Genomic DNA, 5,000 nt, shown 5'->3' with positions numbered 1-5,000 from the left:
CGTCAGCGGGAGCAGCCGCTCGGCCGTATCCGGCGGCATGTCACTGTTCCCCGGCCAGACTTGGCGGCAAGTCCCGGGGACGAACAAGCCCATGGAAGTAGGGGCTCAGCGGGAGCAGCCAGTTGGCCTATCCGGCCACATGTCACTGTCCCCCGGCCAGACTTGGCGGCAAGTCCCGGGGAGGAACAAGCCCATGGAAGTAGGAGCTCCGACTTCCAAAGTGATGACGTCAGCGGGAGCAGCCGCTCGGCCGTATCCGGCGGCATGTCACTGTTCCCCGGCCAGACTTGGCGGCAAGTCCCGGGGACGAACAAGCCCATGGAAGTAGGGGCTCAGCGGGAGCAGCCAGTTGGCCTATCCGGCCACATGTCACTGTCCCCCGGCCAGACTTGGCGGCAAGTCCCGGGGAGGAACAAGCCCATGGAAGTAGGAGCTCCGACTTCCAAAGTGATGACGTCAGCGGGAGCAGCCGCTCGGCCGTATCCGGCGGCATGTCACTGTTCCCCGGCCAGACTTGGCGGCAAGTCCCGGGGACGAACAAGCCCATGGAAGTAGGGGCTCAGCGGGAGCAGCCAGTTGGCCTATCCGGCCACATGTCACTGTCCCCCGGCCAGACTTGGCGGCAAGTCCCGGGGAGGAACAAGCCCATGGAAGTAGGAGCTCCTACTTCCAAAGCGATGACGTCAGCGGGAGCAGCCGCTCGGCCGTATCCGGCGGCATGTCACTGTTCCCCGGCCAGACTTGGCGGCAAGTCCCGGGGGACGAACAAGCCCATGGAAGTAGGGGCTCAGCGGGAGCAGCCAGTTGGCCTATCCGGCCACATGTCACTGTCCCCCGGCCAGACTTGGCGGCAAGTCCCGGGGAGGAACAAGCCCATGGAAGTAGGAGCTCCTACTTCCAAAGCGATGACGTCAGCGGGAGAAGCCGCTCGGCCTATCCGGCCACATGTCACCGTCCCCCGGCCACACTTGGCTATAGGTCCCGGGGAGGAATAATGCCCATGGAAGTAGGAGCTCCTACTTCCAAAGGGGCAAGTCAGCGGGAGCAGCCACTTGGCCTATTCGGCCAAGTTTCACTGTTCCCCGGCCACACTTGGCTGTAGGTCCCGGAGAGGAATAATGCCCATGGAAGTAAGAGCTCCTACCTCCAAAGGGGCAAGTCAGCGGGAGAAGCCACTTGGCCTATCCGGCCACATGTCACTGTCCCCCGGCCAAGCTTGGCTGTAGGTCCCGGGGAGGAATAATGCCCATGGAAGTAGGAGCTCCTACTTCCAAAGGGGCAAGTCAGCGGAAGAAGCCACTAGTTCTATCCGGCCAAGAGTCACTGTTCCCCGGCCTTACTTGGCAGTAGGTCCCGGGGAGGAATAATGCCCATGGAAGTAGGAGCTCCTACTTCCAAAGGGGCAAGTCAGCGGGAGAAGCCACTTGGCCTATCCGGCCAAGAGTCACTGTTCCCCGGCCACTCTTGGCAGTAGGTCCCGGGGAGGAATAATGCCCATGGAAGTAGGAGCTCCTACTTCCAAAGGGGCAAGTCAGCGGGAGAAGCCACTAGTTCTATCCGGCCAAGAGTCACTGTTCCCCGGCTACACTTGGCAGTAGGTCCCGGGGAGGAATAATGCCCATGGAAGTAGGAGCTACTACCTCCAAAGGGTGAAGACACTTGGCTCTAAGTCCCCGAGAGGTATACTGCCCATGGGAGTAAGAGCTCCTACTTCCAAAGGGGCAAGTCAGCGGGAGAAGCCACTTGGCCTACCCGGCCAAGAGTCACTGTTCCCCGGCCACACTTGGCAGTAGGTCCCGGGGAGGAATAATGCCCATGGAAGTAGGAGCTCCTACTTCCAAAGGGGCAAGTCAGCGGGAGAAGCCACTTGGCCTACCCGGCCAAGAGTCACTGTTCCCCGGCCACACTTGGCAGTAGGTCCCGGGGAGGAATAATGCCCATGGAAGTAGGAGCTCCTACTTCCAAAGGGGCAAGTCAGCGGGAGAAGCCACTTGGCCTATCCGGCCACATGTCACTGTCCCCCGGCCACACTTGGCTGTAGGTCCCGGGGTGGAATAATGCCCATGGAAGTAGGAGCTCCTACTTCCAAAGGGGCAAGTCAGCGGGAGCAGCCACTTGGCCTATCCGGCCAAGTGTCACTGTTCCCCGGCCACACTTGGCTGTAGGTCCCGGAGAGGAATAATGCCCAGGAAGTAAGAGCTCCTACCTCCAAAGGGTGAAGACACTTGGCTCTAAGTCCCCGAGAGGTATACTGCCCATGGAAGTGAGAGCTCCTACTTCCAAAGGGGCAAGTCAGCGGGAGAAGCCACTTGGCCTATCCGGCCAAGAGTCACTGTTCCCCGGCCACACTTGGCAGTAGGTCCCGGGGAGGAATAATGCCCATGGAAGTAAGAGCTCCTACTTCCATAGGGGCAAGTCAGCGGGAGAAGCCACTTGGCCTATCCGGCCAAGAGTCACTGTTCCCCGGCCACACTTGGCAGTAGGTCCCGGGGAGGAATAATGCCCATGGAAGTAGGAGCTCCTACTTCCAAAGGGGCAAGTCAGCGGGAGAAGCCACTTGGCCTATCCGGCCACATGTCACTGTCCCCCGGCCACTCTTGGCTGTAGGTCCCGGGGAGGAATAATGCCCATGGAAGTAGGAGCTCCTACTTCCAAAGGGGCAAGTCAGCGGGAGAAGCCACTTGGACTATCCGGCCAAGAGTCACTGTTCCCCGGCCACACTTGGCAGTATGTCCCGGGGAGGAATAATGCCCATGGAAGTGGGAGCTCCTACTTCCAAAGGGGCAAGTCGGCGGGAGAAGCCACTTGGCCTATCCGGCCAAGAGTCACTGTTCCCCGGCCACACTTGGCAGTAGGTCCCGGGGAGGAATAATGCCCATGGAAGTAAGAGCTCCTACTTCCAAAGGGGCAAGTCAGCGGGAGAAGCCACTTGGCCTATCCGGCCAAGAGTCACTGTTCCCCGGCCACACTTGGCAGTAGGTCCCGGGGAGGAATAATGCCCATGGAAGTAAGAGCTCCTACTTCAATAGGGGCAAGTCAGCGGGAGAAGCCACTTGGCCTATCCGGCCAAGAGTCACTGTTCCCCGGCCACACTTGGCAGTAGGTCCCGGGGAGGAATAATGCCCATGGAAGTAGGAGCTCCTACCTCCAAAGGGTGAAGACACTTGGCTCTAAGTCCCCGAGAGGTATAATGCCCATGGAAGTAAGAGCTCCTACTTCCAAAGGGGCAAGTCAGCGGGAGAAGCCACTTGGCCTATCCGGCCAAGAGTCACTGTTCCCCGGCCACACTTGGCTGTAGGTCCCGGGGAGGAATAATGCCCATGGAAGTAGGAGCTCCTACTTCCAAAGGGGCAAGTCAGCGGGAGAAGAGCCACTTGGCCTATCCGGCCAAGAGTCACTGTTCCCCGGCCACACTTGGCAGTAGGTCCCGGGGAGGAATAATGCCCATGGAAGTAGGAGCTACTACCTCCAAAGGGTGAAGACACTTGGCTCTAAGTCCCCGAGAGGTATACTGCCCATGGGAGTAAGAGCTCCTACTTCCAAAGGGGCAAGTCAGCGGGAGAAGCCACTTGGCCTATCCGGCCAAGAGTCACTGTTCCCCGGCCACACTTGGCAGTAGGTCCCGGAGAGGAATAATGCCCATGGAAGTAGGAGCTCCTACTTCCAAAGGGGCAAGTCAGCGGGAGAAGCCACTTGGCCTACCCGGCCAAGAGTCACTGTTCCCCGGCCACACTTGGCAGTAGGTCCCGGGGAGGAATAATGCCCATGGAAGTAGGAGCTCCTACTTCCAAAGGGGCAAGTCAGCGGGAGAAGCCACTTGGCCTATCCGGCCACATGTCACTGTCCCCCGTCCACACTTGGCTGTAGGTCCCGGGGTGGAATAATGCCCATGGAAGTAGGAGCTCCTACTTCAAAAGGGGCAAGTCAGCGGGAGCAGCCACTTGGCCTACCCGGCCAAGTGTCACTGTTCCCCGGCCACACTTGGCTGTAAGTCCCGGAGAGGAATAATGCCCATGGAAGTAAGAGCTCCTACCTCCAAAGGGCGAAGACACTTGGCTCTAAGTCCCCGAGAGGTATACTGCCCATGGAAGTGAGAGCTCCTACTTCCAAAGGGGCAAGTCAGCGGGAGAAGCCACTTGGCCTATCCGGCCAAGAGTCACTGTTCCCCGGCCACTCTTGGCTGTAGGTCCCGGGGAGGAATAATGCCCATGGAAGTAGGAGCTACTACCTTCAAAGGGGCAAGTCAGCGGGAGAAGCCACTTGGCTTATCCGGCCAAGAGTCACTGTTCCCCGGCCACAATTTGCAGTATGTCCCGGGGAGGAATAATGCCCATGGAAGTAGGAGCTACTACCTCCAAAGGGTGAAGACACTTGGCTCTAAGTCCCGAGTGGTATACTGCCCATGGAAGTAAGAGCTCCTACTTCCATAGGGGCAAGTCAGCGGGAGAAGCCACTTGGCCTATCCGGCCAAGAGTCACTGTTCCCCGGCCACACTTGGCAGTAGGTCCCGGGGAGGAATAATGCCCATGGAAGTAGGAGCTCCTACTTCCAAAGGGGCAAGTCAGCGGGAGAAGCCACTTGGCCTATCCGGCCAAGAGTCACTGTTCCCCGGCCACTCTTGGCTGTAGGTCCCGGGGAGGAATAATGCCCATGGAAGTAGGAGCTACTACCTCCAAAGGGGCAAGTCAGCGGGAGAAGCCACTTGGCCTATCCGGCAAAGAGTCACTGTTCCCCGGCCACACTTGGCAGTATGTCCCGGGGAGGAATAATGCCCATGGAAGTAGGAGCTACTACCTCCAAAGGGGCAAGTCAGCGGGAGAAGCCACTTGGCCTATCCGGCAAAGAGTCACTGTTCCCCGGCCACACTTGGCTGTAGGTCGAGGGAGGAATAATGCCCATGGAAGTAGGAGCTCCTACTTCCAAAGGGGCAAGTCAGCGGGAGAAGCCACTTGGCCTATCCGGCAAAGAGTCACTGTTCCCCGGCCACACTTGGCTGTAGG

Source organism: Engystomops pustulosus, unplaced genomic scaffold (assembly GCF_040894005.1).
Source record: "Engystomops pustulosus unplaced genomic scaffold, aEngPut4.maternal MAT_SCAFFOLD_454, whole genome shotgun sequence".
In the NCBI taxonomy this organism is placed as follows: Eukaryota; Metazoa; Chordata; class Amphibia; order Anura; family Leptodactylidae; genus Engystomops; species Engystomops pustulosus.
The sequence above is the reverse complement of the archived record's forward strand: the minus strand, read 5'-3'. Positions refer to the sequence as shown.